The sequence below is a fragment of the Pan paniscus genome, chromosome 1 (assembly GCF_029289425.2).
Source record: "Pan paniscus chromosome 1, NHGRI_mPanPan1-v2.0_pri, whole genome shotgun sequence".
NCBI classification, from domain to species: Eukaryota; Metazoa; Chordata; class Mammalia; order Primates; family Hominidae; genus Pan; species Pan paniscus.
In genome coordinates this window covers 2,555,219-2,565,918 of record NC_073249.2, presented here as the reverse complement: position 1 = coordinate 2,565,918, position 10,700 = coordinate 2,555,219, and the positions used below count along the sequence as shown (strand labels likewise).

The window sequence follows — 10,700 nt, the reverse complement described above, 5'->3', positions numbered from 1 at the left end:
CCGACCATCCGGCTGGTGTCCGGACTCGTACTCTATGGTTGTCCGCGCTCTGCGCTTCCTCTCTAGCCGCCAGAGCTCTATGCTCCGCGGTCGCGGGCCGCCAGCCTCCAGCCGGCCAGCCGCGAGGGGCGCGCAGAGGGAGGCGGGGCGGAAAGGCGAGAGGTGTCTCCTCCACCGGAGCCAGGGGAGACCCGAGCAAGCTCCGTGACAGCACGTCGGCCGCCATGTCGCCGAGTGGGGCTGGAAACAGACCCGGCGCCCAGCGGTAGCCCTCCTTGCGCCTCCGATTCCCAGGTGAGGAGAGGAGGAGCGGGATGCTGGGGACCCGCCGGCTCGCGGCCGGGATGGAAAGCCTTTCGGAAGCCTCTCGCTCCTCCCCCTGCGCTGTCCTCCGCCAGCCGCGCAGCCTCTGCCCTCCCGGTGAGGTGTAGCCCGGTCCCCTTACCTCCTCCGCCTCTCAGGTCGCCTGTTTTCCTCTCCTTTCTCAGCTACTGTGGGTCTCGTGTTGCTGCGCGTCGCGCCAATTTCTCCCTCCCTAGGGGACTAGCGCCAGAAGTCGTTCCTCACCCGGCTCCTGGAGGAGCCTGCGGCTTCCACGGTCTCCGTTCCTTTCTGTCGTGTGGCCCACAGCCCGCTCTCCCCACCCTCGTGGATGGTTTCATTTCCCCCCCACACCTGGTCCCCTCCATCACTACCACTTTGGTTGTCAAGAACCGCGTGGTGTCTCCCTTCCGTTCCTCTCTCTGGGCCAATATTTTCCTTAATTTTTTCAGTTTGTGTGTTTGAAAGACTTAAAGTTAAGATTAAAAATGAAGATTTAAAAGCTTACAGTTCCTTTCTAAGCTTAAAAAGATTAAGACTTTAGGATGCTTATTTTATTCCTTATGTGAACTTAGTCAAACACATCGTACTGTGGAATGCGATTTAAAAGACCCAATTTTGAAGACTAAAAATAGGATGCTGTAATGGAAATTTTGGCAGTCTTTTTTTTTTTTTTTTTAACCTATTGGGCAATGTTAGAAGACACGGTTCTTTGAGAGTGTTTTCCGTGTTTCAGGATCAAACTTAGAGCTTTTACCCATTATCCTTACTACCAAGGCAAGAAACGGCAGCCAATCAACTCCGTGTCTTAAAATACGTACAATCCTTTCTGCTTACTCTACTGAGAGCGTAATCGAGTTTGGCATTTAAATGCACAAGGAAAAGGTTCCTAAGGAATGTATCACCTAGCAAATAGTCTGAAGATTATACTCATCTGATGAAGCTCAAGCGGATAACGAATTGACAACTAAATATGACCTTTTGTGGATTATAAATTTGTTAGGACATCATAGAAAATATCTCATCAACTGTTGTGCAAACTGTGGGGACTCACTCATTGGTCTTAATTTGCTTAAATTCTTTTTTCGTACAGTTTTCTCACTGACAATTTTCTAGAGGTGACTTTGCATCCTCTGAACCTCTCTCCATTACTGAGCTGCCTCCCCCTCTCCCCTTAAAAAACATTTTCATAGATTCAGAAATACACTTTTTTTCCCCCTCCAGGACCTGGAGTCCTAAATATTTTGAAATCAGATAAAACAGAATTATGTCTCCATGGTTCACTCATAGAAACGTGTCGTTGAATTTCTGACTTTTTAAAAAAACATTGTGGTGGCTGGGTATGGTAGTTCATGCCTGTAATCCCAGCACTTTGGGAGGCCGAGGTGGGAGGATCACTTGCTGCCGGGAGTTCGAAGCCAGACTGGGCAACATAGACTCTGTCTCCTTAAAAAAAGAGAAAGAAAGAAAAAGAGAAAAAGAAAAATAAACACATTGTGGTTAAAAACAAAACACTTATTTTAAAATGCACTGTCTTATTTCATAATGTTTGTGGACCAAAGTTAGCCTACTGAGGCCTAGAAAAACTGATGTCATTTTTTATTTTGCTTTTGAGTGTTATTATTTTCTCTTGGTTTTGGGAAAGAGAATTACATTATAATATTCCCTTTTTACAGTGTTGATGGTTCACTTGTTTGTAATTGAAGGTACTTGAATAATAAAAAGAGATTTTTGTGCATCTTATTTTTTTTCTGAGGTCCCAGATGCTGAGCATGTTGATTTCACCTTAAAGATGAACTTTATGATCAGGATTTAGACATACTTTATTAGAAAAACTTGATTAGTGTGCAGTATTTCCCATCTTTTTTTCTTAAGAAGTGTGGTTTTCTATCCTATGCTGTTTTTGCCTTTTTGAAGTAATTTTTTTTTTTTTTTTTTGAGATGGAGTCTATTCTGTCGCCTAGGCCGGTGCCATCTCGGTTCACTGCAACCTCCGCTTTTCGGGTTCAAGCAGTTTCTCCTGCTTCAGCCTCCCGAGTAGCTGGGATTACAGGCTCCTGCTACTATGTCCAGCTAATTTTTGTATTTTTAGTAGAGACGGGGTTTCGCCATGTTGGCCAGGGTGGTCTTGACCTCAGGTGATCCTCCGACCTCCACCTCTCAAAGTGCTGGTATTACAGGCATGAGCCACCACACCCAGCCTCTTTTGGCTTTTAAATGACAACTGTAATTGGGAAATACCAAGTGATAGTCCTTGCTTGCTGTTAGAATTAAGGCTGTAGGTCTGTAGCAGCAGTCTTCAATAGAAATACAATGCAAGCCATATAAGTAATTTAAAATTTTCTAGTAGTGGTATTAAGAAAGTAAAAAGAAACAGGTAAAATTTTAGTAGTATATTTTATTTAATCTTATATATGTTATTTTAACATGAAATCAATTTTTAAAATGAGATATTTTACATTATTTCATACTAAATCTATAAAATCTGGTATTTTATACTTACAGCACATCTCAATATGGAGAAGCCACATTTCAAGTGCTCAACAGTCACATGTAGCTAAATGTTACCTTACTGAGCAGCACAAATGATAGGATGGTCACATGATTTTTAAGCTGTCTTCCTACACTGAGAGTCTGATTCTGTGGGGTAAATTAAAAACTCCTCTTCCTGAAGTACTGCGGTATTTAATTTGAGAAGTTTCTATGCAGGAAGAGAGTTCTAAGTCTCTTCCTCTTAGTGTTTTCGTTTTGTTTTGTTTGTTTTGAGACAGATTCTCATTCTATTGCCCAGGCTGGAGTGCAGTGGCAGTCCCGGAGCCCTGAACTCCTGGGCTCAAATGATCCTCCCACCTCAACCTCTCAAAGTGTTGAGATTACAGGCGTAGCCACCATGCCCAGCCTCTTTCTCTTAGTGTTGACTGTGTTAACGTTGAGCCCCATGCTTGTTTAATGAGGCTCATAAGATGAATAGTGTTCAGTCATTTCCTGGCGTGTCATTGTTACTAGTTACTTACATCTGCACGTCAACAGTGTGTCAAGGCACAGTATGAGTTTCTGTCGACTAAATTGTAGGGAGAACTTGAGGACCTTCAAGAAGATTGAACTTTATTGTGAACAGGTAGAGTACCTGTTGTTGCAGAGTTATTTTCTGAGTCAGTTTCAGGTAAAGCTAAGAGTTTTATAAATGTGCTTCTTTATATCATGGTGTTTCTTACCAAGGGAAAGATCAAATCTTTGAGCAAAATTTAGAAAGGAAGAGAGTAGGTTTTATGGCTGTAGAATGCTGGGAGCCTGAGTAAAGTAAAAGATTAACTTGTGTATGGTGGTTTAGGGAAATTTAAAAGGAAAGATGGCAGTTTTTATATAAAGCAACTGACATACTGTCTCCATACGTGCTTCAAGTTGTTTTTGCAACAAGGGTGGTGATTTACATAGAACCGTCAGTGGTTCAGAGCTGCTGTAACAAAGGTAACTCTAAAGCCAGTTAACCTCCATGGGGATCAGTCAGACCCATCATTGTTCCTGTCTTGACCTCTGTGCTCTAATAAACTTCCCTAAATACTACTTTAGCTGCTGTGTGTTATATCTACATTAATAGCTAAATTAGCCTGAAGGCCTCATTAATATTCAGTGTAATTTAATACAGGAAACATGCCCTCTTCTCAACCTTTATAGTATGAAGAAATTTTAAATTACCTGATCAGTGAACAAACTCCCTCTGTCAAATATAGTCATGATAGACCTGGCACAATGTAGGGACTATGGGGAGTGTTAGAGGATCAAAGACAGAATTGGGGAAGGGGTATAGTTACTGGATGTTACTTGTTCTGTGAGAGATGTGTGGATGTTCTATAAGAAAATAATAATGTTTTTCGTTTGTATTTAAAACTAGATAGCTGTTTATTGGCACCCTTTTAGTTGGATAAGAGAAAATACATTGCTTGGTTTCTACAAGTGAGTCTTAGCAAATTTATTGTAGTTATTTTAGGAAGAGTAATTGATAGTGCAGTAATCTTCAGTTTTTAAAAAGCCCTAATAAGGTTTAACTGGGCTTTAAAAGCATTATATGCTTAATGAGAAATTCTAACTTAATATATGTATGTCTTGATACTGTTATGTAACCTTCTTTCCAGTTTAGGGCCTTCAAGATTCACATGAATACAGGCTTTCCTTTATGTAGGAATCATTCTCATGAGGGAAATTATATATCCTCTCAGGGAATAATTTTGTTTTTTAAGCATTTGAAATAATTGTTTGTAATATTCGTTAAAGAACACATCATTAGCAGAATTCTGAAGTCTTATAATAGCTTGAGATTTCTTAAATTGTTTTTATCCTTTTTGAGACAGTCTTGCTCTGTCGCCCAGGGTGGAGTGCAGTGGTGCGAGATCTCAGCTCACTGCAACCTCCACCTCCTGAGTTCAAGTGATTCTCCTGCCTCAGCCTCCCAAGTAGCTGAGATTACAGGCATGTGCCACCACACCCAGCTAATTTTTTGTATTTTTAGTAGAGACAGGGTTTCACTATGTTGGCCAGGCTGGTTTCAAACTCCTGACCTCAAGTGATCCGCCCACCTCAGCCTCCCAAAGTGCTGGGATTAAAGGCGTGAGCCACTGTGCCAGGCCAAATGGTTTTTATCTTAGTTTTGAGATCCTGCTCTTTAACATTTTGGAGATGGAAACTTTTTGCCATTATACCCTCCACCCTTCCGTCTCTTAGGACTTCCTGTTTTTCATCATCATTAGCCACGGGGAAAGGAAAGACATTGTGTGCCTATGAAAATACTGACAAATCAAGATGATTTTTCCTTTTAGATTAAGAAAAATTCTGAAACAGTAAATGGTAAATTTTGTCATATTTATTTACTTATTTTAGAGATGAGGTCTCACTATGTTGCCCAGATTAGCCTTGAACTCCTGGGCTCAAGTGATCCTCCTGCTGTAGCCTCCTGAGCTGGGGCTATAGGCATGTGCCACACTGTCTGGTTAGTCACCCTTCATTGACATTTGGGCATTTGATATTTAAATTGACAGTATCTAGGCAATTATAGAAATTAACATTATTTTGCAATTGGCATATGTATTGAATTTTCTTATGAGAATAGTTGCCCTGTTTTTTTCTGGAGAGCCACTACCTGATTAAATAATCACATATTTTTTCTATCTTAGCTGCATTTTGAAAACTCAGTGAATTAGGTGACTGTGGTTTTCTAATTTGAATGAAGGTAAAGTAACCTTTAAAAATGGTTTTTGGCCAGTCACAGCCATGCCTGGGACTCACGCCTGTAGTCCTAGCTACTCTGGAGGCTGAGGTGGGAGGATCACCTAAGCACAGGAGGTCAAGGCTGCAGTGAAGCATGACTGCACCACTGTGCTCTGCACTCCAGCCTGGGTGACAGAGTAAGACCCTGTCTCAAAAATACATACATAAATGAATTAAATAAAGTACTTTTTTATATTATAGATTTTGAAATAAGTTATTAAAAAATGTGGGAACTTTATAAGATCAAATGCTGCTGTCCTTGAGTATTTGATAGTATACTGCTTAGTATTTTGATTTTTCGTATGCATTGTCCTTGTTCATTATTTTTCTCTTCTGCAGCTTTTATTCCCAGTATACAACTAAGTCTTAAAAATAATTTTTAGATGAACTGAAAAACATTGCCTAAGATTTTTCAATAAGGATTTTTGTGAAAATGTGTGTGGTTTGTTATTTAAATAGAGATGAGATCTCACTGTTTTGCCCAGGCTAGTCCTGAACTCCTGGGCTCAAGTGATCCTCCTGCCTTGACTTCCCAAATACTGGGATTATAGACGTGAGCCACCACTCCCAGCCAAATGTATGTTTTATTTATTGAATAATAAATAGTGGAGTTATTTATTTATGGGTGTGGGATGTGGTTTTTTTAATTACTAATTTTTTAGAAAAATAGAAGCAGGGTTTCGCTGTGTTGCCTAGGGTGGTCTTGAACTCCTGAGCTCGAGCAGAGTGCCTGCTTCAGCCTCTCAAAGTGCTGGGATTACAGGTGTGAGTCACTGCACCAGGCCTGAGTTATTTGTTTTTACCTCATGAAGCAACAACTAACATTTTAGATTTTTTTCCACTTGTGAAGCATGAAAAAGTTTACTTAAATTGGATCTTACAAGGATTCATGTAACCAACGGGATTTCCTCCCTCAGCGTCAGCTCAGGTGAAAAGAGGGGTGGACGTTTGTGCAGATTATACTGGTTATGATATTGTGAAATGTAGTTTCCTGGAAAAGTCATTACTGATACCCATTTTTGGCATCTTAATTCAAATTCAGCCATCAGGCTTTATTTTAAATGATTTACACAGCAATCTCTAGATTCTTTTTGCTACAAGTATTTTAAAAATTTTGTGGTGGAGTTCTTCGGCATGCCAGTTAGAGTTATACCTGTAGCATTGGATAAGCACTGTAAAGAGCCAAAATTAGAGGTAATACCCTTGCTCTTCCCTATTTTAATCATGTAATATAGGTTTTGTGACTTGGAAGAAGATTGTCTTATTACCATTACATTTGAACTCTTGTTTTAAAATTAATCTGTTAGATCATATATTCACCAAAGCTCATCTTTTCACTAGCCAGAGAAAGCTGTATTTCAAAATAACCTAAAGTAAAATAGTATTTAATTCAAGAAGTTAGTTTTTATTATATCAGGTGGCCTCTTGGTTGGTTATAGTTTCGTGCATTCTGATGCCTGCGGGCTTTTTATCCTTCCTGTCTCCACTGCATAGCTGGGGAAAACCTAGGGATTGCCCGGTGAATGCCAACAGAGCTTTAACCTATGTGTCCATGGCTTGCCTTCCCTGAAGCCTCAAAGAGAACAGCTGCGAGTGCAAAAACCTTATGAGCAAAATTTCTGCTCCAGGAACACTTATCTGGGCTGAGGAAACATATTCTAAGAATATCTGTTTTGTAGCTAAAGCTTCCATGTACTTGTGTAACGCTTTGTGTAAAACCACGTACTTTGTATAGCCTTTGCTGGAGAGTTTCCATTTTCCTCCAGCTCTTCAGTGTAAGTGAAAAAATGTGCCCAGAATGTCTCTATAGATTATTCTGCCTTCCCTCACCTTTTAGTTTTTTCCATGGAAAGCTGACAGGTCACTCGAAGTGGTGGGGGGTAGAAGTACACACCTTTGCCTCTTTTTTCCTTCTTGATTACAGAAGTAGTAATGCTCCAAAGATGTTTTTTAATAAAACTGAGTCTCGCTCTGTTGCCCAGGCTGGAGTGCAGTGGCGTGATCTCAGCTCACTGCAAGCTCCACTACTCCTGGGTTCACGCCATTCTCCCGCCTCAGCCTCCCGAGTGGCTGGGACTACAGGCACCCGCCACCGCGCCCGGCTAATTTTTTGTATTTTTATTAGAGATGGGATTTCACCGTGTTAGCCAGGATGGTCTCGATCTCCTTACCTTGTGATCCGCCCGCCTCGGCCTCCCAAAGTGCTGGGATTACAGGCGTGAGCCACCGCTCCCAGCCGCTCCAAAGATTTTTTAAAAAGGTCAATAAATTTTAACTTGAGGAAAACATGGTTATTCAAAAATTCGTGTTTTTTCTTTTTCTTTAAAAAAAATTTTTTTTAGAGACAGCTTGTCGCACTATCACCCAGGTTGCCATGCAGTGGCAAGATTATAGCTCCGTGCAGCCTCAAACTCCTGGACTCAAGCAATCCTCCCACTTCAGCCTCCCTAGTAGCTGGGACTGCAGGTATGCACCACCATGCCTAGCTAATTTTTTTTTTTTAACTTTTTGCAGAGATAGGGCCTCCCTGTGTTGCCCCGGCTGGTCTAGAACTCCTGGCCTCCTCCAGGAGCGATCCTCCTGCCTTGGCCTCCCAAAGCACAATACGTGTATTTTTCAGAGGGAATTCTCAACTTTCATCAGATTTTTCAAGGAATATGTTACTCAAAAAAGGACAACAACCACAGCATCAATTTGACTTGGTTGGTTATTGCATGTCCTTCCTAAATCTCTCTTATAAGCAGCTATGGTTTTATAAGGATTCCTATGTAAAAGCATCATTTTTAGTAGTATTTTATTTAAAACAAAAATAATTTAATGGATTATGAAGGAAAGTCATAGTGAGTCAAAGAACAAATCTGAACAAATCTTCCTCAAGTATTTTATTTATTTATTTATTTACTTATTTATTTGTTTGTTTATTTTTGAGACAGAGTCTCTGTTGCCCGGGCTGGAGTGCAATGGCACGATCTTGGCTCACTGCAGCCTCCACTTCCCGGGTTCAAGTGATTCTCGCCTCAGCCTCCTGAGTAGCTGGGATTAGAGGTGCCCGCCACCAAGCCTGGCTAATTTTTGTATTTTCAGTAGAGACAGGGTTTCATCATGTTGGCCAGGCTGGTCTCGAACTCCTGACTTCCTGACCTTTTGTCAAGTGTTCAGACAAAAATGTGCACAAATGTTTATAACAGCATTATTCACAGGAGTCAAAAAGTAGAAACAGCCCAAATGTCCATCAACTGATGAATAGATAAATAAAAGGTGATATATCTGTACAGTGGAAGATTATTTGGCAATAAAAAGAAATGAAGTATCAGTATATAGTACAACATGGATACCCCTTGAAAACATGCTGAGTGAAAGAAGCTAATTGCAATAGACCGCATACTGTATAATTCCATTTACGTGAAATGTCCAGAATATGTAAATCTATAGAGACAGAAAGTACATGAGTGGTTTGAGTGATTGCCCGGGGCTGTGGTGGGGGTGCAGGAGAATGGGAAATCACTGCTAGTGGGTATGTAGGGCAGGGGGATCTTTTCGGGGTGATAAGATGTTCTAGAATTGATTGTGTACAATTTTGTGAATATACTAAAAGCTATTGAATTGTGCATTTTAAGTGGGTGAATTGTATGGTATATGAATTATATGTCGATAAAGGTGTCATGAAACTCAGCTAGAAAAAATACAAGTTTATCATAGAAAATATGTAAAATACAGAGAAGTGGAAGAGAAAAAAAGTAATTAGCATTTTTTAAAATTCCCTATTTTTATTTCAATGATAAAAAATAATATAAGCTTATTCAAGAACAATACTGACACTTTAAAACAACATTCTCATATAAGATTTCAGTGCTCTCTGGGCGCGGTGGCTCGCGCCTGTAACGCCTGTAATCCCAGCACTTTGGGAGGCCGAGGCGAGCAGATCACTTGAGGTCAGGAATTCAAGACCAGCCTGGCCAACATGGTGAAACCGTGTCCCTACTAAAAATGCAAAAATTAGCCAGGCATGGTGGCGGGCGCCTGTAATCCCAGATACTCGGGAGGCTGAGGCAGGAGAATTGGTTGAACCCGGGAGGTGGAGCTTGCAGTGAGCCGAAATGGCGCCATTGCACTCCAGCCTGGGTGACAAGAGCGAGACTCTGTCTCAAAAAAAAAAAAAAAAAAAAAGATTTCAGTGCTCAAGGTTGTATTTCTGTTTATAACTGGTGGTTGGGGGGGAGTTAAATTAATTTTGCCTTTGGGACAACATCACATCATGTTTTAGAAACAAAGATTTCTCAGTAATTGGTGGTGGGAGAGTTGGATCCTCACGTGCCTATGATAACCGTGCAGTCACAGTGTATACCGTATTCCACTAGTGAACAAAACTTTAATTTTTACAGAGCAGCATCGTGTTCAGTGACTATTATTTTAACTTTATTGATTTTTTTTGCGTGTCATAATTTGTAAATTTGGTTTAATTGTGTTAGAGTTAGAAGCACATACAAATTATGTTTTTACATCCTTTTTTTTTTTTTCTGAGATGGAGTCTCACTCTGTCACCCAGGCTGGAATGCAGTGGTATGATCTCCACTCACTGGAACCTCTGCCTCCCAGGTTCAAGTGATTCTCCTGCCTCAGCCTCTTTAGTAGCTGGGACCGCAGGCATGTTACCACGCCCGGCACATTTTTGTATTTTTAATAGAGACGGGGTTTTTCCATGTTGGCCAGGTTGGTCTCTAACTCCTGACCTCAGGTGATCCACCCACCTCAGCCTTCCAAAGTGCTGGGGTTACAGGCGTGAGCCACCGCACCCAGCCACAAATTATATTTCTTAATTCTTTTTATCCTATTACCCCTTCCCTTGGCTACCACCCCCTACCCTCCACCCACATCCACAGTGCTTTAAGATAAAGGAGATTAATTTCGCCTGTAGGAATCCATGGGAACTTGGCCTTCAGACTTCAGGCAAGCACCAGAGTGGAAACATTTGGAAGTCTCGTTCTAACATGTTTTTACTTTAAAATTTTTTTTAAATTGGATTAGGTTTTTATGTTTTTAGAACCATCTTGCCCTCCCTTTTCTAGCTTTTGACGGGACATTGCCAAATTAATAGGCTGTTTTGAAGATTACTAAGA

The 10,700-nt window shown here is 40.9% G+C and overlaps 1 protein-coding gene across 3 annotated transcripts in view; it reads left to right on the top strand.

The window, feature by feature from the left end:
• The first annotated feature begins 115 nt into the window (after positions 1-115).
• CNST (consortin, connexin sorting protein) overlaps positions 116-10,700 on the top strand; it is a 107,962-nt gene continuing 97,377 nt past the window's right edge. For 2 of the 3 annotated variants that reach the window (XM_034950189.3, XM_014343655.5), the window contains exon 1: positions 161-294. The gene's annotated coding sequence lies outside the window, so the exon portion shown is untranslated. Of the gene's footprint in view, positions 421-10,700 lie in introns of all 3 variants that reach the window. The other variant, XM_024929066.4, reaches the window with a different exon arrangement.